Here is a 22,800-nt window from a genome sequence, read left to right as displayed (position 1 = left end):
GATTGCTTTAACCAAAATGGACTAGATCTGATTTAAACTCACCATACATTTAAATAGGGGGTTTTCAGGAATCCTGATCTGGATGAAATTTTCCCCAAGTTGGTTTTTTTCTTGTTTTGTTTTTGTTTGGTTGTTTTGGTTTTTTTAAAATAAATCTGAAATAACCAAAAGTATTTATAAATTACATTCATTTTTGACAAGGACTGCTGGCTGAAAAAGAATCCGAGGACACTAGGATATCTCGATATGCAAGGGACCCATAAGGATCATCGAGTCCAACTCCCTGCTCCTCACAGGACCTACCTAAAACTAAATCAAATGACTAAGAGCACCATTCAGGCGCTCCTTGAACTCCGACGGGCTTGCTGCCGTGACCACTCCAAGAGGGAAACAGTGCAAAAGTTTTTTAAAGTTAATGTTTTCTAAATCTGGCATTTTGCTTCCCAATAGGATGTAGCTAAATATGTTGTAAAAACTTGACACTGGCCCTGAAATAATAGAAATATCAATTCTGAAAGCAGAAGTGTTTTTCCATCTTAAGGTCAGGTGAAGCAGCAAATTAAGCACAAAATAAATTTTAGCCCGCTTTCCTAAGAAACCAGAGCTTATGAATTTATACAGGTAGGGTACGTGCTTATGTATTTCCCCTCCTCTCCTTCCTATGCCATTCTTAACATTTGATCAATTTTAACCAATTTAGACCAAAAAAATAGCACTCTGAGGGGGATCTCCTGAAAACATGCTGCCATTAGCTGGATTTTGTAGACTAAGAACTGTAGTTCAGGGAAAGCAGATGGCAAATTTGTTCAGGCACTCAGACATCGGCACACATACCTAGGTCATCCAACAGGATATTTAAAGGCTTCCACCATTTCTATGTATATTTTGAAGTCTACCCTGAGCGGACTAGACCCAACATTATTAATGGAATCTAAAGAAAGAAAACCACAGCCATTGGATTATCCTTCCTTGTAAATTTTCTAACCAGCTCTTCTTTGGTCATACCTCCGTGCTGGACCTGCTCCCTGATGCGCTGGTGGGAAATGGGAGAACCGTGTTCTGGATCACATTGTCAGGTTTTTCCTCTCCCCCTGTTGCGTCATCCCAGAATCCCAGAATGGTTTGGGTTGGAAGGGACCTTAAAGATCATCTAGTTCCAACCCCCCAGGGCAGGGACACCTCCCACCAGACCAGGCTGCTCCAAGCCCCATCCAGCCTGGCCTTGAACCCCTCCAGGGATGGGGCATCCACAGCTTCTCTGCGCAACCTGTTCCAGTGTCTCACCACCCTCACAGGAAAGAATTTCCTCCTGATACCTAATCTAAATCTACCCTCTTTCAGTTTGAGGCCGTTACCCCGTGTCCTATCATTACATTCCCAGCCCAGATATCAATACCAGTGTGTCCACCCAACGTTGGACATTAACTCCCCCAGCAGTTCTGCTCAGTGGGTATTTCAGTCCGGCTTCTGGCAAATCCTTTGGGATTTTGTGTCTCCTCCTTCCCAAGAAGTGTCCCTGTGCTAACCAGGGGAATTTTTATCTGCACTTTTATTTTGTACGGTACACTAGAGAGCAGCATGTTAGAGGGTTGTTTTAATGCTGAAGAAAAGCGGGCCCTGAAAAGATCTTGGTTTATTTTCCCAGTTCCTGTGGGAAAATATAAAGGCTTTTTATCTATCACTGAACTAGGCAGTGGCTGACAAATAGTTTCCTGTTTGGGGGAATGGAGATATATGTACCCACTTGCTTTCCATACGCGTTACTGACTGAGCTACCAAGTGACAAGCACAGGTTTTCCATTCTGCCTACATGCTGAAATTTGAATTTTCAATCCTCTCCTTCACTTCAGGTTAATTAATCCAATTTAAGTGAATTCAGTCAACCGCTCTACACTTTCTCCAAGCAAGATAAAATGCAACAATGTGTGGCTCATGCCTGTTTACAAGATTTTTGATATAGGTGTAAATTATAAATTTCCATGTTTCTCTGCTTTGTTTTACCAGCTACACATCAGAGATATCCAAGAATTTTCTGGAAGAGCAAACTCCTTAATTTTTCACAGGCTCTGTGACTCTAGAGCCCTTGTATCATTGGCTTGCTCTGGTTTTTCATTGAACGAAAAGAACCAAAATCAAATTTGGAAAGGATACTGATCACCCAAATGACTCTGAAAGCATTCTTCCATGGGTATAGCTAAAGGAGCTTACGGTATAATGCAAGGAAAGAGAGTTCAGCAGAGGCAGGGTCTAAAGAAAATGCACAGAAAGTTGGGATTAGCAGTGTTTGGCCACATTTTCACAAAACCCAAACAAATCTAGGTTTGTAAATATGCCAAATAGCTGTATCTTCCTCATGGAAGTTAGTCATTGTTTTTGAGTGCTGAGAAGTGAAATTCCAACTCGGATACAGTGGTGCAGAACTATTTTCAGCGTGTTTACGGAGCCCTGCCTGTGCGTTGGGACAAGAAGGACAACGCAAAGTCAGTCTCCTTTCTGCCGGTGGTGTTCCTTGTGCCCCGGAAAACTGCCCACGTTGGGCAACCCCTGGAGCTTGTTCTTCAGAAAACTCCTCTGAATTTGATTCCTTCCTGTGCCAGCGGATATCCTTTCGACCAAGAAAAATGTTCTGCCATCCCTAAACTATTTACTTGCAAGATGGAGCAGCCAAGTGGGTCTGTTTGCATAAGTCCGCTTCTTTATAGCCAGAGGCTGTTTGCTTACCTCCCAGTCAGGATGGCTGCTTCTCGTCTGGTCTCTACCCTGTTTGTTTTGTTTTACTCGTAGCCCTGCTACACATCAGAATTTCCATGAGTTCAGCTCTGAATCACTTGAATACACAAACCTTTCCAGCTGTAGTGCACAGGGAAGGTCAATGCTATAACTGAAAATAAATGAATTTGGCATAGGTGCCTGTGTCTCAGGCTCTGCATGGGCGCAGGCATCTCTGGTGAGGGTGGCTGGGGTGCTGGCTGGGTGGGAACCAAGGGCAGGTAAGCGTGTTCAATGGAGCAAGTTCTTCTTCATATTGATGTTAGTGGAACCCGAACTATGACGCTGTGCTTGCCATATAGGTAGCGAGCGGCTAATTCTCTAGAAAGTTGGTAACAACAATCAAATCTGCACAGCTGTGGGTATTTTCTGTGCATGGTGTTTATTTGATTGCTTTTTTCCTCAGACTCTCTTCGCCCAATACACTTGTACTCAAAACATTTCAGTTGGTCAGCGCAGACCTATGAAATTACAAGTTAGTTGGTTCTAACATTCAAACACGTCATGTTCCAAGGACATACGTGCATCTCTGTTTTTAAACAGCCTGTCTTTGGCTGAAACAGTGGCGATTCTTCATGAGGAAACCTAGAGGAAATAAGCAGAATAGAAAAATCCTGGGAAATAAGAAGCAGTACTGCTCTGCTTTTCATCCCTGTTGCCTACTTCTGGACATTGGTTAGATTAGGATTTCAGTAAACCTAAAAGACAGGAGATCAGGAAGAAAATAAAATACATCCACAATCCACTCTCACATTAATGGAACAATACCCTGAAAGGGAAATCCTGCCAATAGTTGCCTCTGTGCTTTTTGCAAGATGGTGATAAAAAAAAAGCAAAAGAAATCTCTTCATTTTCAAGATAGCTTCACAAAGAAAGCAACCAGACATGGAGCCATCTTCCACCCTTCACTGCCAGCGGCTGTTGCGTGTGATGTCCTTGGATGCCCAAAAGATTAGGCAGTCTCATCCACCTGGCCCATGTAACAGGGATCAAAGACATTGCTCCATCTACAAACTTAAGCTCACGGTAAGTGCATCCTTTTACTAAGTTGCACAATACTTTCGTAACAAACAGTGTTAGAGCCTTTTTCTTTTTTGGTAATTACACTGAAGCACAAAGTTCTTTGCGTCTGCCAGTTGCTATGAATTTGGTAAATGAAGGAAAGGCTGTAACACAGTCTAAGAAAGATATATTCGTGAAGACTGTGTTTCACGAAGTGCAGGAGTTGATATTCCTTTCTTTTCTTTTTCAGCTCTCTGAAAATGAAGAGGACAAATTGAAAGTTATAGTCTGAGAAAGTTAATAGGCACATCTGGCTCTTGAGGGGGGCAAAATTGTGGACCAGTCCTCTCATGTGGCAATGCATTATGAGCAACAGAAAAGGTATCATTTAAAATTACTTCATGTTCAGTATGACCAGACAGAACACGTGCCAGTGGGGACTTTACATCCAGTTTTTACTTTCATAAGTTTGCACTCCGTTAAAAAAAAAAACCCTCCAAAAGCCAAAAACCAGATTTAATCCATGACTTGATGATCTCAATATATTCACCAATCTGAAAGTTTCTTCTGTGGTATTTTTATTCAATTAATCAAATGATAGTCTTTGCATGGCAAGTACATTTTCCTTCTCTCTTGATGTAAAAGCACCTCTATTCCCAATTACTAACTCTCAGTTACAGTTCATTTACAGCAGAAAGTCAGAAATTAGATGAAGTTTCTGCATCTCCATGGTCATTCAGTCAGGAACAGATTGGGCAGAGAATAAGGTCACATTTTGACAGCTGGAAAGGCATCTGATTGTCAGCTGCAACATGTGAAAGGTCAACTCAAAGACCTGAAACCAAGCATGTATTTTGCACTTGATTGGTGTGAAATCTGTGTTCATGTTTTGGTCTGGTTCCACGGACATTAAATGAGAGTCTACATTTGTGGTGGCACACAGTCAAAATCGCTCTTGGCCAGCTGGATCCCACATGGCCTTCCTGAATTCAGAGGATTGTTACACTGGATCATTAAACTTCTAATTTAACACTCATTATACCTTAAGAAAGTGTTTTCCTCTCTTGGTGCTATGTCTTTTTTGTTAAATTTTTTTAATGCAAGCTTAAGAACTACCAAGCCTTACCTTCCCCTTAAGAAGAAACAACTGGTTTTAATCTAATGGAAAACATGTATTCTTGAGAAATCAATAACTCTGTCATCCTAAACACACTGCCATCAACACTGAAGTTTAAGTTTGATCCCGTTTGGATTCTGAATTACTGAATGTATTTGACATCAAAGAAGGTGGAACAGAAGGTGGAACAGTCTTCACTGGGCTTTTCTACTGACCTCTCACAAGATGTCTAGTCTTTCTGGCCAGGAAACAGTGGTCCATGAGATGTCTGTGCTGGCACTTACCCAGAAGCCGTCAGCAGGGTACAGCACCTGTTTCTTAAGTTCTCCTATATCCTTTCTGAAATGTAAGGCTGGCGTTTTCTGGATGTATCTCCGTGTAGGCACGTTTATATCTTTGCTAGTTTCCCAGCTGAATTTCTGCTCAAACTGGGTTGATATAGGTGGGCATGAAACATGCACACTTTAGAGCACTCCTCATACTCTTTACCTCTAGATGTAGCAGTCTGTCATTGCAAAGGGACTTCATTGCTCTTTGCAGAGGAATTAGACTGTGCAATAAAAGGGTCAAATTCTCAGTAATGAAAAAAATCATAGAATCATACCATGGTTAGAGTTGGAGGGGACCTCTAAAGATCATCTAGTTCCAACCCTCCTGCCCTGGGCAGGGACACCTCCCACCAGACCAGGTTGCTCCAAGCCCTGTCCAACCTGGCCTTGAACACCTCCAGGGATGGAGCACTGACAACTTCTCTGGGCAATCTGTTCCAGTGCCTCACCACCCTCACAGGAAAGAACTTATTTCTAATATCTAATCCAAATCTACCCTTTTTCAGTTTAAAACCATTACCTCTCATCATATCGCCACATTCCCTGACAAAGAGTTCCTCTCCATCTTTTCTGTAGGCCCCCTTTAAGTACTGGAAGGCCACTGTAAGGTCTGCCTGGAGCCTTCTCTTTTCCAGGCTGAACACCCCCAACTCTCTCAGCCTGCCCTCACAGCAGAGGTGCTCCAGCCATCTGCTCATCTCCGTGGCCTCCGCTGGACTCACTCCAACAGGTCCATGTCCTTTTTATGTTGGGGGCCCCAGAGCTGGAGGCAGCACTGCAGGTGGGGTCTCACCAGAGCAGAGCAGAGGGGCAGAATCACCTCCCTCGCCCTGCTGGCCACGCTGCTTTTGATGCAGCCCAGGATGTGATTGGCCTTCTGGGCTGCAGGTGCACACTGACGGCTCATGTCCAACTTCTCATCCACCAACACCCCGAAGTCCATCTCACCAGGGCTGCTCTCAAGCCATTCTTCGCCCAGCCTGTATTTGTGCTTGGGATGCATCTGTGTGCAGTGGGAAGAGTGACATGAAGATTTCAGGGGCTCATGCAGGCATTGCCAGAAACTCACGGGAGCTTGGGAAGAGTCTGAAAATAGGATTGGGATGCATGGAGATGCAGAAGGTTTGCGGTACGAAGAGGCTATAGGGACGCTCTCACAAAGCTCATATAAGACTCTCCTGGTTTAGCTGTGCTCTGTATTGTCTTTTTACATTCCAGAGAGCTTTCCTCCATGGCATTTTAAGATACTTGTTTCTTTCCTGCAGCACTTAAGATGTCCCAGTGCCTCAGGTTACATCCTTGGGAGAAGAGTGCTCTCGAATAAAGTGAAAATAAGACCGGTTACTTAAGACCAAAGGGACTATATAGAAGTGAATATTTCTACAAACATAAGTGAAGAAATAAAAAAAAGAGATTTACTGTTCTTACACCCAGATTAAATCAGAAAGGTCTCTGTCTCCCTTTATCTTGCAGGCTTGCTCTAAATGCTTTCCTGCTGTACACTGTCTAAGGAATTCTTTTATCTGTGCGTGTCTTACATTTCAGGTTTACATGCATCAAAGGGAACCTATTCCCGGTAGAAAGCATTAGCTTATCAGAGCTGATCTTTAGGAAGTCCCTCAAAGGATCTGAATGGGCTTAATCTTTACCCTCAACATATGTACTTCTTTTGTCTTTATTCAATGTATTTTCAATCATTTAGCTAAAATGAGGGATCTTGATATCTTAGATCAAGTATCATCTCCTGCAGTATACTGGCTATTCAATAACTCTTTGACCTAATGACAATCACCTTCTTTCTGGTTCAGTGTCTCCATCCATGGTATTTTATATCTTATATTTGATTTTGTTGTATTTTATGGCGGTGCATCATGATATGAAATATGCTAAGTATAAACAAGTAAATGGTGCAGAAGTATGCAGGTCACCAAGACAAGTTAGCATAGTAATTCAGTAGTTTAGATAGATTCCTAGATTTGGGATAACTAAGCCTTAGTAACTTTCTTCTATGTACAGTAACAAGCAGGAGTAAGACTGGGAGAGATTCCAGGGGAAACACTGTCTTGGTGAAGGGTACTGGGAAATCAGAAAACGGGCAGAGGAGGAACTCGAAGAAGGCGGCAGGGCAAAAAGGTAAAGGAGGTGGCCTGAGGAAACAGAATTAAAAGTCAGCCCACTGAGGAGGAGAAGAAAACATGGCCAAAAAAAAGATGGAAGGGAGAAAAGGAGAAAAACATAGAAAGTGAAGGAGAAAAAAGTCATCAGGTTGAAACTTTGAAGAGGAATGTCCGAGAGAAGAAAAGGATATGCATAGTAAAAGGGGGGCATGAGAATATATAGCCTCTAAATTTAGATAATTTATATTTTTCAGATTTTTCTGAATTTTACCTGAAAGGAAGAACTTTGCAAAGTAAAGACTGAGAGTGAAGAGAGACTGTGTGCGTATGTGTAAATGGTCTCACTGCCTTTGGATGGGGTGGGATAATAATGATGGACAGTGAAAGAATCATGGAATCATAGAATCATTTAGGTTGGAAAAGACCCTTGGGATCATCGAGTCCAACCATCAACTCCACTCTACAAAGTTCTCCCCTGCACCATATCCCTTAACACCACATCGAAACGAGTCTTAAACACATCTCGGGATGGTGACTCCACCACCTCCCTGGGCAGCCTGTTCCAGTGTCTGACCACTCTTTCTGTGAAGAATTTTTTCCTCATGTCCAGCCTAAACCTACCCTGCTGCAGCTTGAACCCATTCCCTCTTGTTCTATCACTAAGTACCTGTGAGTAGAGACCAGCACCAGTGTCTCTACCATGGCCTTTCAAGTAGTTGTAGAGAGTGATGAGGTCTCCCCTCAGCCTCCTCTTCCTCAAACTAAACAGTCCCAGCTCCTTCAATCGCTCCTCATAAGATTTATTCTCCAGGCCCTTCACCAGCTTCGTTGCCCTCCTCTGCCCTCGCTCCAGCACCTCGAGATCTCTCTCATATTGAGGTGCCCAAAACTGGACACAATACTCAAGGTGTGGCCTCACCAGTGCTGAGCACAGGGGGACAATCACCTCCCTCCTCCTGCTGGTCACACTATTTCTAATACAAGCCAGGATGCCATTGGCCCTCTTGGCCACCTGGGCACACTGCTGGCTCATGTTCAGCCGCTTGTCAATTAGAACCCCCAGGTCCTTTTCTGCCAGGCAGCTCTCCAGCCACACTGCCCCAAGCCTGTAGCGATGCGTGGGGTTGTTGTGGCCCAAGTGCAGGACCCGGCGCTTGGCCTTGTTGAAGCTCATACCATTAGCATTGGCCCATCGGTCCAATCTAGCCAAGTCTCTCTGTAGAGCCTCCCTATCCTCATGCAGATCAACACTCCCACTTAGCTTCGTGTCATCTGCAAACTTGCTGATGATACACTCTATGTCCTTATCAGGGTCATCAATAAAGATGTTGAACAGAAATGGTCCCAACACCGAGCCCTGAGGGACACCACTTGTGACCGGCTGCCAGCTGGATTTAACTCCATTGACCACCACTCTTTGGGACCGCCCATCCAGCCAGTGCTTGATCCAGCAGATCGTATGCTCATCCAGGCCATGAGCCGCCAGTTTTTCCATGAGAATTCTATGGGGGACGGTGTCAAATGCTTTTCGAAAGTCTAGGTAGACAATGTCCACAGCCTTTCCCTCGTCCAATAACCGGGTCATCTTGTCATAGAAGGAGACCAGGTTTGTCAGGCAGGACCTGCCTTTCCTAAACCCATGCTGACTAGGCCTGATCCCCTGCTTGTCCATTATATGAGTTGTAATGGCACTCAAGATGATCTGCTCCATGACCTTCCCTGCTACCGAGGGCAGACTGACAGGCCTATAGTTTCCCGGATCCTCCTTTCTGCCTTTTTTGTAGATGAGCGCTACATTTGCTACCCTCCAGTCCATTGGGACCTCCCCAGTTAGCCATGACTTCAGGTAGATAATGGAAAGTGGCTTGGCGAGCACGTCTGCCAACTCTTTCAGCGCTCTTGGATGTAACCCATCCCGTCCCATAGACTTGTGCGCATCCAAAAGAGATGAGTATTCTCCAAAAGAGAAGAGTATTGTCCTGCCGCAGCGTGAGCTTTATTGGTGACTGGTGGATTTTGAAGTCACAATGGCAGGGTGAGCTTCAGCATTCCAGATTTTGGAGGTCCGCAGTGACCTCTGAGCTGGTTGTCTCAGTGTCCTTTTATTACCGGTGGAAAGAAATAACCTCTTTTAAGGTGTGAGTCATCCAATCTCCTCCATCCTCTCAGGATGAGATGAATCCTGTCACAGGAGAGTCTATTTCTCTCCATTGAGTAAAACTCTTATCTCGACCACTAACGCAAATATGGACCGCAACACTACATCAGTCATTCCTCGCAGTGAGATGAGTCATATTTGAAAGGTGTAGCATTAATACAGATTCTGTTTTCCCATCTATACAAGAACATTCACATTTTTCATTATAATTGTTCCATGTGGGCCATGTAGAAAGGAAATACTGTGTTCTCCTCCTGCCGTGACACTCTTCTTGTCTTCCCTCCTGCCTTTCTTTTAGCATGGGAAACATATTAGGCGTTTCATTCTTGCAGCTCAGCATACAGGAAAACTACTGACGACACCTAGGATAGTACTATATGATTCCCTCAGCATTTAATAGCATTCCAGGAGATATTAGATATGCCGATTTGTCTGACTGCAGCTGCTGCCAAAACCAGTGATGCAAGTCCCATAAGCCCCCGGATTCAGGGGGCTTTTCTTTCTCAGTGAAAACGTTTATTAAAAAATACACAAATACTGTGATGGCTGAAGTTATCTCAGGGGCACGTTTGGCCAATAACCCGCTTTGGATATTGCCAGAAACTGTCTGGGCTTCAGAAATCCCAGTTTCCTTCCCCAAAGGGTCTAAAATGGAACTGTCTCCTGGGAACGCCATCTGACCTCCTGAGAAGGTCTTTGGGGTCTCCGTGGCAGCTCCTACTTGACTGGGCTGCTGGATGTCTAGGAGCTTTGAACGAATAATGAAGGTCAGTGACAGAATAGAAAAAGAGTAGTGGTATAGGTTCCCCCCCCCCGCCCCCGAAAGCAGTAGGGTAGACAAGGGTGTGAATATGACTAGATTTTATACCTTATTATTTCTGTTACAGATCCTTACATCCAGCCCTTGAGAGACAAACGCAATCTCAGTTAGGCAGAGGATAAGTGAAAGCCAAAGCTTTGCATTTGCTTTTGACAGAGCTCTGTGTGTAAATCATTCTGGCTTACACTCCTGCTTGCTTTTAATGCATCACTTCAGAGGTGGTACTTTCGGTGGTAGATAGAATGCGTTTGGAAGATACGCTGGATTTTCCCCAGCGTAACACAGGTTATTTGCAACTGCAGAAAGAAATTGAATGTTGTTTCCTCACAAGACTCCTTGAAGTCAGTGTTATCATTTGTCATCATCCATACTGAGTAGCTGGAACATTCACAGTCATGGGAATGAATCCAGCTGTCCTCCTCTCCTACGTTACTATGAATTCATACCATACAGAATTGGATAGCCGCAGTAAGTTTGGAGATTCTTGCTTATCGCTGTCCCCATGTGTCATACTGGACTCTGCCACAAACCTTCAGACTGACAAATCATTGAAATGCATGCCTCAGTTTCCCTAACTGCAAAATAAAGACCATGATACCTGCCTACCACAGGCAGTGTTGTGGTGGCTGCCTGTACGTGTGGAACTTTTTATCCCTAGAGACATGTTCTGAGCTATTTTTGTGACTGTAAGAATGTTACTTTTTGGAGAAAACCCTGTCTGAGGAGGGTCGGTGACAGCCCATGCTGCAGGGACTGTGAGGAGAGGGTATGGGAAAAGGTACAGTAGTGGGACTCAGAACTGGGAACTGTATCTCAGCCTGAGGTGATATAAAAAACCATAAACAGTCAAACCCATCTAATTTCAGAAGTGCTACCGTGAATTTTTTTCATATTCATAAGGTCAAAATAAAATGCTTTGTGTAAAAATTGGGAAAAACGTTCTTTTTTATTCGAGATGTTTTATGCAAAAGCACGGAAAGGGTTGAACTCTCTCATTTGTAGCATTCAGTACATCATTCAGGGGAGGTCAGGGAAGAGGAAGCAGTCATGAATCTTGACAAGTTGGTGTGGTTTCATGTAACTGGAAACAAAACAGAAAACTAAACAATTTGAAAAATCAGATAGCAAAATATAAAAGATATCCAGTTCTGGTTTCAATCCTATGGCAAAAGTTCAATGACTTTTTCAGTAAAATAGGCACATTTTCACAATTCTTTTTTTTTTTTTTTTTTGTTTGAATTTTGCCAGTTTGATCAATCCCGTTAAAAACTGCACTTCCTCACCTATCCTTGATAGCCAGGTTTGGGGGGGCGGGGGTTTGGTTTGACTGTGCTTTTTCTCTGAGATAGGTCACAGGTAAACGCGCTGTTTGGGCTTGCGGAGAGGGTGCCATGTGTGGAGGAAGAATCGCAGAGGAATTCCTCAGTGTTGCTAGTGAACCAAGAGGTACTTCTTGGGCTGGCTGCCCCCATCTCAGATCCTTCCCTTCCTCCCATGTTCTTGTGACTATACTGATAAATTGGTTTGACCATGAGCTCCCACTGAAGTTACACCTTGGATCTCTGCTGACTTCTCGTGGACAAGCCCATGTTTGACCCTATTCACCTCTTTGCCCTTCAGTCCGTGAGATAAGTGATCTACTAACGATTGGGAAAAATCAGCCAGCTACTGGTCCCCCAGCTGCCTGTCCCTGCTTTCTGCAAGGGGCCACCCTGAACTCTGGTTACGTGTCACCTCAGTGGTTTTGCAGTCATCACTTGAGATGGGTGGGATGGCTCATCCGTCTTGGGATTGGTGAGAGTAATCCAAATTCAACCCTACATGTTGATATAAATATAGCTGTCATTTTTTACCTCTGTGCATATGCTTTTCTGTGCATATGTAGGCTATGGATATTTTATTTTTTTTCAGTGTCAATGTCTTTGAGCTGATATTTTCACTCTCTCTTTGTATCTGGAAATAGTGCAACAAATTCTTTTCTCCTCTTATGGCGCTATAAATGTGGAGCAACTTCCCTAACGACAGAATTACTTGTTATAGGTAACACTGCAGCCTGCATTTCACAGAATCACAGAATGGCCGGGGTTGGAAGGAACCTCTGGAGATCACCCAGTCCCACCCCCTGCCAGAGCAGGGTCACCCAGAGCAGGTGGCATAGGAAAATGTCGAGGCAGGTTTGGAATGTCTCCAGAGTCGGAGACTCCACCACCTCTCTGGGCAGCCCGTGCCAGTGCTCTGCCACCCTCAGAGTAGAGAATTTCCTTCTCAGGTTGAGATTGAACTCCCTATGCTCAAGTTTGTGCCCGTTATCTCTTGTCCTGTCCCCGGGCACCACTGAAAAGAGCCTGGCCCCATCCTCCTGACACCCACCCTTTCAGTATTTATAAATGTTGATAAGATCCCCCCTCAGTCGTCTTTTTTCCAGACTGAAGACACCCAATTCCCTCAGCCTTTCTTCATAAGAGAGGTGTTCGAGTCCCCCCAGCATCTTGGTAGCCCTTTGCTGTCCCCTCTCCAGCAGTTCCCTGTCCCTCTTGAGACGGGGAGCCCAGAACTGGACACAGCACTCCAGGTGCCGCCTCCCCAGGGCAGAGCAGAGGGGGAGGATGACCTCCCTCCACCTGCCGGCCACACTCTTCTTGATGCACCCCAGGATGCCATTGGCCTTCTTGGCCACAAGGGCACATTGCTGGCTCATGGTCATCCTGTTGTCCCCCAGGACTCCCAGGTCTCTTTTTTGTATCGGTTCTTACGGATGTGAACCACTCCTGTGCTCTTCTCACCAAATACTCAACATCTCGCAGCATCAGGGCTTTGTAACTTCTTTTTATTTTGTGTGTGTGTGTGTGTGTGTTGCTGAGTGCTCCAAATAGGTGAGACCTTGACGTTTTTTTGTCATTTAGGGGACATTGAAAATCTGAAAATGCTTTAATTATCTTAAAAACACTTTCTGATTTGAGATATTCCGCTCACATATGCATGTCCCACAGAGACGCAAAGCTCTTTTCAAACCAGTTACTGTACTTTTGCTCTGCTATTGAATTTTGCTTTCTGTGATCGCTTTTTCTTCCCTTCAGCCATCCCCTATCTTCAGTGAGCCTATTATCCTTATACTTACAATTCTGAAGGTATCCCTCTGTACATTGCAAGCCAAAGCTGTACGAGTAGCGAACCGGCGATGCTCTCACTCTTCAAATGTCCTTCAGAAATACATTGTGCTTGCGTTCTCCCTGTGCTGCTCGCTGCATTCACAACAGACTGAAACAAAATGCAACGAAGCCAGTGCCAGCGTCTTCCTCGAGAGAGCTTGAAACTCAATGATAAAATTTCTATGTAGGAAGACTTAATTTATCTGTTTAGTTTCTCCTAAAAGCAACTGAGAATACTATTAGCCACTATTCAAAATGTCAGCGTTTCCCGTAACAACCCCGCAATAGTGCCGTGCATTGCCACAGTTTTCCTTTGTACTCAGTAATTAAAGCATGTTAGTTGAAGAAAGATGGTGCTATTTGGCATATGTTGACTTTTGAACACTTCCTACCTTAACTGTCCTGAGACATCGCCGTTTGCCAGCTGATCATCACTGCCTGCCAGCGCCTGCCCGCAGATTGCGTTAGACAGAATTGTGCTTCTGTACCGTGCCATGGGGCGTGTTTTTCATATCGCACCCTTCTCAGAGCATATGGCTTTGACCCTGAACCTGTTAAACTGGAGACGCTGTGTTGAGTCAACAGTTTTCAAAGTTGTAATCAGGTTAACCAAACACAAGTTTGGTGGCAAAGATTTCTAGCAGTGTCATTTACATCTGGGATGATGCTTTCTTTTTTCTGAATCAGTCTTTCCAGAATGCTAACGATTCTCTAGCTAGTAGTGGACATATTGGTAGTAGTAGGCACATCCCATTGCTTCTTGAAGCTTTCTGTAATCACATGTTACTTCTATGTCTGCTGAAAGGCCCTGCTTTTACATCAGATTTACATTAGAAGGAGTCTGTCCTTTTGTAGCCCCAGCATGTTGGATGCCCCTAGACAGGTTCAGCAAAGATGGTTGCACCACAGGGAAGACTGTCTGCTTGTGAAACTCCACTTTGAAATGAGCAAACAGCAATGCTGAGGCTTAGTCAAGTTCAGAAATTGGCATAAGACCACTAGTTTGCCCTTCTGGAAGACCTTAAAAAGGAGAAGATAAAAATCTCAGATTAAACATTCTGGAAGAGCCTCAGTTCCTTGGGTGAGGCACAGAGCTGAATCCTTTATAAAGTTCATTCTGAGCCAAACAAAGGGATGGGGTTTTCTGTTCTACATCTCATCTGACAAGTGTCATCTCTGGTTGCCATGTGCTCCCTCAGGCAGCTGTTTGCTACTTAATCGTCTCACCACTCCAAGAGCGTCTGGAAGCAATGGTGGTGTGACTTTGCTCAACCTAGTTCAGACTGGATTCCAGAAAGGATCCCTAAACAAGACAGAGCATCTAAAAACTTGGTCAGTTATAAACTAACCTACCTGATACTTCACACACATCTGAGAAACAAACTAGCGACAGTTCTGTGTATTCATTGATACTTGGTTCTTCCGTTCTTCTTATGATGAAGAACTTTGGCATGAATTAGGAGTTTCAGGCCAGACACACAAAAATACATAGGTCCTGAAGTGCCACTAATTTCAGCTTAACTCAAGTGCAATTGTGGACCAAAGACTTGACATCTTACATATTTACAGCTTCCAGATGATTTTGCCTTATAAGATGTCATGGTGTGGTATATGTTGTCCCATAGCAACCTCATGGGGCCTCAGTGCGGAACGGCAAAGGTGTTCAGGCACTTGTATCTGCAGGAGAGCACCTACCAGGATCCAGAAAATATCTTTGCACACACTGGTGGTTGGTGGAATTTGGATTCTTAAGGTTTACATATGCTTTGGTAAATCCCACTAGCCATATCGCTTATTTGTGTGCCTTCAAAAATCTCGCCCAAATCTCTCGGTGTAGCAAGGGTCGTAAATCTCTACATACAGATATTTCCACACATGTATATATAATAGTAAATACCACTGAGTCCTCCACTTCGTTCCAAGCAGATATCAGACCCTGTTCGGCCTCATGACTCAGGTCATCATCTACATCAGTACAAAGCAGGTGGGCTTTTATTCATTCATAGCTATGATTTGGCTACTTAAAGACACTAACAAAGAAAATCAGCTCTAAATTCAATTTAATCAGCCAGTCAAGGTGCTTTTATGGCTGCTTTAAGTTTTCGGAAGTGCAAAAAAGCTGGAGCGTTATCTGCTCTAATCACGTGAGTACAGAGTAGGTGACAATGCTATTTCTGGGGCACGTAGCTGAGAATTTTGATGTAGTAGTGTCTGTCACTCGCTGCGCAGGTGCTATAGCACTGGACAGTGGTCCAGATGGGGAGCAGACAGTGAGGGCATAATAATTCGCTTTGACTACAAGTGATGCCACCGGTCAAAAGAGTTTCCTAAGCAAAGGAAGCACTCCTTTAAAGCCTTCCAGTGGAGCTGTTGGAGCAATCATCCTGGGCGAACTTATCCCATGGTGTCATCCACTGTCCCATTTTTCTTAATTTCCTGTGTGTGGAGGATCAGTTTGGTGAAGGAAACATTCAGCCAGGCTCTGCTTAATCTTTTCCTCTGTAACGTCAATGCTGGTAGCCACTACGGCAAACATTTCCTCTCCTGGATTCACTTTGCTGTCAAATACTGGCAGAATTACAATTTTGTGTGTATTAAATTACTTTCACGAGTGTTTATGCAGCATTATGTATCATCATGTAAAGTCTCATTCCCGTATCCTTGATCACTGTGTTGTACTTTATTCTGTGAGTGTTATTGTTACATGAGTATTGTTGCCTGTTATTTGGTTTTTCCAGTCGACTAAGTTTTATCCTAAATTTCGAAGTTGTGTTGACACAAAGCTGCCCTGTCCGCAACTCAGTAAACCAGTATAACTGTTCCCATTGCCGTTAGACCTGCACCGCGCTGCACTTGCAGAGTTGTCATTTCAGCAGTAGGGGGGACTCCTGTGCGTGTGGTTGTGTGTGTGTGCTCTTGTGCTTCTGTGTCACCCTGTAGTCCCATCCTAGGTAGTGTCGGGCTTAAAATGAAATGAATAATGTTAGGCTTTATTTTTTTCTAGATTGGTTTTATCTTTTTTTTAAAATGAAAATAAACTTGATTAAATGTTATCTCATTTAAGATTCAGCTTCTGCCGTCAGACGGTCAATCAGAATACCCGGTAAGACTAAGCAGAGTTGTGTGCATGGACTTTGGGAGCAGAAGCCCCATTTTCTCCTTTTGTTCTCTCTCGCTGTCTGGCAGCCGCTCTTCATTTGGTAACTTCTAAAAATTTAATTAAGGTACAGGGTGACTTATCTTTCAGATCATCCATAAAAAAGTGGTCTGCCCTAGGAACACCCAGGCTCATCCATCTAGCTATACTATTTTTATATTCTTTTGTTTAGAGCTTCTGAATCTAGTGTTAGATCAACCAGTAATTCTTTGGTCAAAATCTACAGGTAAATTTTATATGGTTGCTGCAAGTCTTTTCGATTATTCTATACATTTTCTCTGCTGAAATGTCAAGTTTAAAATAAGCCCGCTGCCTTCCTTCCCTTCCCTCTGCTTGGAAATTTGGCTCAGAGGAGCGGCATCCGTCAATAGATTGAGCTGGAGGTGAAGTGCCAAGAACTTGCAAAGCCTGGGCTTGGCACAGCCAAGTGCTCGTGGGGTGCAGCCGCGAGCGGGGCCCCGCTTCTCCAGGCTGAACTTTGAGGGAGCCTCGGGCTGGACTGGAAATTTGCAGATATGGTTTTGTCCTTTTACTTAATTGCATCCACGTTTTGAAGCCCGTGGCGAATATTGGCTTGACTGGCAGCAATAATCAAAGAGCTGAAAACCTCTCATTTGTGTCTGCATCTACAAAGCTGCACCTGCAGAGGCATCTATACAGCATTTTTTTGCAGTTTCCAGCAACACATGAAAGAAACAAACCCACTTTTTAAAATAAGCTTTAAATGATGTTTCTCTCATGTAAATTGGAGGTACGAAGAAACATCTATTTAATAGCAATAGTGTGAACATTGAGTAGTTAAATATTTAAAGATCTTTGAAAGCATCTGTAATGATGTTCAGTAAGTACAGCTTAAATGTTTTTCTTAATACAAACAGGAACCAGAAACTCAAAGTAGCTGCGTGTTACCTTCTTACAAAGCCACCTTCGCTGCTCCCGGTGTATTTCAGAGATGATGCATTACTGGTATTTCCCAGGAAGAATCCTGTTTTCCTTCTATTATTTATGACCTGTGAAGAGTAATTGATGTTAAATATCTCTGTTAGCTCCTGCTGATTACAGTTACCAATTTGGCAGTGATTAATAAAAGATATTTTACTTTAGTGAATAATATATGGCTATAAATTTATTTTTTAATTCCCTCGAGCTCTGCATTATCCTTTGCCGCTGCTTCTTGGTTAAGCTAAATTGTTTACCTGAACTTTCTAGAGCAGCGGTCATCACTGCGTGCGCGGGTCAGATGGCCTTGGCGTGCTCTCCAGAGGGCTGTTTGCAGTTGCAGTCCCTTCACAAGCCAGAAATCCCAAGCCTTACATTTTTCACTTTTCTGTCTCGCTTTTGCAACTTTTAACCTTTTCTTCCTTCCCATCTCAAAGCAGACTGGAAACGTGCATTTTTTCGCCTTGGTCCCTCGGACTAACTTATTACCATGTGCCCTGCAGCGTCCCTTTTTCTTGTCCCTTCTGAACAAGTGGCATTAACAGTTCAGTACAAACAGTTCAGCTATGAGATTATCTTGTGATTGTTTGTGCCGCGTATCTAAGCATAACTCTTTCAGTGTTTCTCATCATCCAGGCAATGCACACATGAAGCCTTGTGGTTATTTCCTTCCTGTCGTGTCATTTGCTTTCTCTTTCTTTTTATGTTTTCTGATAGAAATTGCACACTATACTCTTCCCTTAGGTCTTTGTTTTAAAATCCACCTTCTAGGTGTTTGTCATCTACGTTTGTTCAACAAAAGCTCTTAACTCTGGGTCTTCTTTCCCCCTCCCTCCATACAAAATCAGAATTAATTTTTTCAGGAGTTCAAATGCTACTCTATAGGAAGCAGTGCTACACCCCATTCAGATGACATCCTATCTTCTTAGAAAAGACTACACGTGAAATTTGAATCTTTATAGAATTAGAAGAACCTGCTCCAGGAAACATTGTTCTTTCATTTTGTCACTTACTGTTTGCTTACCGGACTGACATCTTGCTGTAGTTCTTAAAGACTTACTGGAACTGTAGTCGGGTTTACAAGTCTGCCAAATTTAAGTCTTCCTATTGCAGTGAAGAGAAAAGTAAAGGTAAGATATGCTCCTCCAGGGATGCTCAGCAAAACTTTCATAGGCACCTTTAAAAAAGTCATGATCTCATGAACACTAATCAAAGACACTGACATATGGTGGCGTTCCAGTGACCGATCTGTTATTTTTAATGGTTTGATGTCTACACCACTGAATCAAAACTGGCAATAATCAGGCAAATGCAGGCAGAGAAAGCAAAGGTGAAATTGTCTTATAAATTGATCTACTTCCCAGTCTTTTTCTCTTAATCAACGCAAACAGACATCAGTAAGGCAGGATATGGAAACTTAATCCACTTACTGTCTGATATATTCTGTGGAAAACCAAGATTTATAGTGCAATTTGCCCTGGATTCTCAAAGTACTGAGAAAGTACATTTGTATCACGGGGAGAGAACAGCGGGGTAATGAGAAACACAGAGATGGGAGCAAACGAGGCGGAGTGTTGTAGGCACCTACTACCGTTGGAAAGGGCAGCAGAAAAGGACTCTTGAAAAAAAAACACTCACCCTTCTGTTAGTGGCCGGTGCCTGATTTTTAGGTGGATCTGTTGCTCAGGGAAGACTTCTGATTCGGTACAACGTGATAGGAGAACATCTTGCTTTGTCTCACTGGTTTGATTAGCTTTTAAACCTTTTATTCAGCTCTTAGCATTCTTAGTGGAATGATGACCTCTTAGAGGGAAAAAGCTTCCTTTTAACACACAGTCTTATAACGGTTAAACTTTCCTCTGTAATGCTCTGTGGCCTTAATTGGGCACTTTAGGCATTTTACTTCTGGTGCTGTCTTAGGTTATTTGGCTGGAGTATGTCAATATAGTATCTGAGCATGCTCAGTGCTAATTAATTTGCCAGTAACTGTGTTAATGATGTTAATTTGTCCAAGGTTTCTTCACAAATCCCACAGGAACAGCAGAGGTCTCTGGCTGTTCTTAGGGTATTGTGGGAAGCGCTTCTCAGAAGAGTGGTTCTGGAGGAAGACAGGTGTGTGTGTTGTGTATGTGACTCTAGTGTTATCGGGCAGGTTGGTTCAACGGTCTTTCCAAAAGGCAGCCATTCTGATGTCACCCTGTCTTCTCCTCCTTTCCAAGGTTTATCAGGGTCTCAAAGCAGGAGTTGAGTTTGCAAGATGGGATGGCTACAGACATGTGAAACAGGAGCTTTCTGTCATCTTGGGTCAAATACACGCACTCTCAAGTTGCTTAAACTCTTACAAGCTCAGAGACACAGAACATGCTCCCTCCTCCAATGGACTCGCCTTCCTTAGAGCAGAAGCACCCCTTTTCCATAGCACACAGGGGTGCCGTGCAGATACCTCTATCTTGTGAAGTCAAACTCCACTTTCGGAGGCAGAGAAAGGATGAGGTTGTCATCCCTCTCCATCATTAAAGGAGGTGCGGGTAGGACGGGCAAAAGCAAAGGCCCTGCTGCAGTTCTCTCACAGCCGTGCAGGAGCTTCCCAGCCCCATTCCTGAGGTTGCATGCTGGCGAAGGGTCTGGAGCTTTGGCGTGGCGTTGGGCTTAGCAGCTCCTGGCTGAACTCTGCTCTTGAGGATGAGAAATGACTAATCTAAATGGGAAGAACTTTCACTAGCAACAATAAAGAAGAAAGGTGTTGTCTCTGTTCTGCTGGTGCCATTGACTGGATGGCACCTCCTACTGGTTAGAGGAGAATATGCAGAAAAATGGATATTGCTTTCTAAATGAGTGCTGAGGGTCTAAGAAGGAGGGAGAAGGATCTACTTCTCATTAGACAATTTTAAAATGACAAAAGTCTTCCTTTGCTAACTTAGGAGAATTAGTCATCTATTTAAATATGAATGTGTTTCCCTCAGTCTACTTTAATTGAATAGTTTTGGAGGTAGTCAGTATGGAGGGATGGACGACTGCTTCCATAGTCTCTAAAGTCATCTTTGAAGCAAACTCAGCCTTTATCCAGTTAGTTTTCAGAGAGAACTATTATATTACCAATTCTCTTCATCATTCTCATGTGCTGCACTCCCATAGTTTTGTTCCGAATAGGGAGTTGTCACACAGTCACATGAATTTATTTATTCCTCCCCCCAGATACTGTCTTCCCAAGTTCACGTAGAGGAAAACTTCACCTAGTGTGACTTCTTGGGGATGTGGGATGGTTAAATCTGGTTGTGGTGTTTCCAACCCAGCTCAAAAAAAGTAGCAGAGGAAGTTTAATTAGGAAGCAAATATTCGTTGGCTGCGTAAGTCAAGGCAACCGTTTAAAAAGGGAATGGTTGCTCTTGGGACTCTTAAGCACTCTTAAATCCTATAGGAGCTAGTAGGATATGGAGGGTCACAATAGCACTGGGCAAGATCATCTCAGTACCTTGTGAGGTTTAGTTGCCACTAGCAAGTACGGAGTGTGCATGGGTTTGACAAGCATCTATTTAGCATTTTTTAATATTTTGAATTCCTAATGAATGGTTTGTATTTACATAAGATAATAAAATATTATCTTTTAATTTTGAGCTGAATTTTGAATGTACTTATCATATTCATTCTTTGACAGGTTCTTCTACTCTGGTATTTTTCACAGTTCAGCTTCAGTCATCAGCCTGCACCATATTGACCACTCCGGTTTGCTGCATCGCTTGCACCATGGCACTTCTCAACATCCGGAAGAACTCAATACTTCTGCTATAAAGAATGTGGACGTAAAGACCAGCCTGCATGTTTGTGTCCCTGAATTACTTCCACTTGAGGAGAAAGCTGTGTACTATTGGATAAGGTCCTGAAACATAATTTAAAAGCATCAGCAGCAGAGAAAAACACCCTGAAGTGGGGGAAGGATACGCTTCTTGAACATTATTCATTTGAATCACGGAGCTATATAGAAGCAGGTATTGGTATGATGCAGGCGATGTGTGACAGAGTACCAAACGGACATTCTTGAAGGCAGCTCCATCTTCCCTAAGACATCACTATTCTCTTAGTAGGCCATATCTTTTTAGGGAATCGCTCAGCATGTCTATGAGCTTTCCCAGTCCTAAATTCTTTTAAGCTGCTTATTTCTTCTGGAGTGAAAACTGGAGACAGGGTAGCCCCTGAGTTGCTGTGAAGGCATCGGAGCAACATTCCTCACTTTTAGGGGACTGGTGTGGTGGCATGCAGGAATCTAATGTTCCATGCGATTTATGATTTTCCACTTTACTGAAGAAATAATTCTGTTTGTTTGTAGGTTTATGAACTTGCAGTCTTGAATGCACAGTACTACAAGTCACGAATGATTTCATCTGTCGGCTGTTCTGTCTTAAATGAAGAAATATTATTTATTGCTAATATCCTGATCTCCAGGAGTTTGTGAAAAAAAAAATATGATTTTCATGTTTAAATGTAATTTTAAAATGTTGAACATTTATTATTAAAATTTATTTTTTTAAAAAAGAGAAGTATCAGTTTTGCGAATTAATTCTTTTCTGGCAGACACCGGAGAGGGAACTGCTGTGGTGTTTCTCTTGACAGAGGAATACCTTTAATCACAAGCCCGAGGAAAGCGACGTGCGCCGTAGATGCACGGACGCTTTGAGCTTGTTTGCTTGTATCTAACTTCTTCCAAAGGAAGAGTCCTGTCTGAAACGTAGAGGATTCTGTATATAACTATTACACACATGCCTACGTGCTCACACTAGCAGGAAAAATGGCCTGCTCTTATCTTTGTGTCCAGAGGATAGCTCTGAAACTTTCATCCTTCATGGTTCCCGGTGTTGCAGCAGCTGGAGCGGGAGCCTGTAAGCCCTAGGTTCAGTTCTCAGAGCCCCTGCTGACTTATTTTGAGACCTCAGTGGGGCACGTAACCGCTGTCTGCTATTTTCCGGTCTGCCATAAGAGGCGGATAGCATCTATCTTGTTAGCTCACCGTGGGCTTTCATCCAGTCGTGTTTGTGCGCTGCTTTGAGGTTTTTCTGCTGAAGGTGGTAGCAGTATTTCTTCCAATTCCCAATTCACCTGTGCTGCAAAGTTAAGTAGGAGCTTCCTGAGATCACGATTACTTCCCTAAAATGGTGATTTATCTCCTGATTGAGCTTTAGGGATTCATTTGCTGATAGCCAGAGGTTTTTGTGAGGGGGTTGTCTTAATAGCCTACAGGTCTAAAAGAA

The 22,800-nt window shown here is 43.4% G+C and overlaps 1 protein-coding gene and 1 long non-coding RNA gene across 11 annotated transcripts in view; both read left to right on the top strand.

Moving 5' to 3' along the window:
- DLG2 (discs large MAGUK scaffold protein 2) overlaps nucleotides 1-22,800 on the top strand; it is a 1,060,606-nt gene that overhangs the window by 46,578 nt on the left and 991,228 nt on the right. The window lies entirely within an intron of this gene.
- On the top strand, nucleotides 973-21,977 carry LOC134511776 (uncharacterized). Its single transcript, XR_010069976.1, has 3 exons — nucleotides 973-3,795; nucleotides 4,022-4,152; nucleotides 21,213-21,977. It is a non-coding gene; the product is annotated as an uncharacterized LOC134511776 (long non-coding RNA).

Source organism: Chroicocephalus ridibundus, chromosome 1 (assembly GCF_963924245.1).
Source record: "Chroicocephalus ridibundus chromosome 1, bChrRid1.1, whole genome shotgun sequence".
NCBI classification, from domain to species: domain Eukaryota; kingdom Metazoa; phylum Chordata; class Aves; order Charadriiformes; family Laridae; genus Chroicocephalus; species Chroicocephalus ridibundus.
This window is presented reverse-complemented; position numbering and strand designations above follow the sequence as displayed.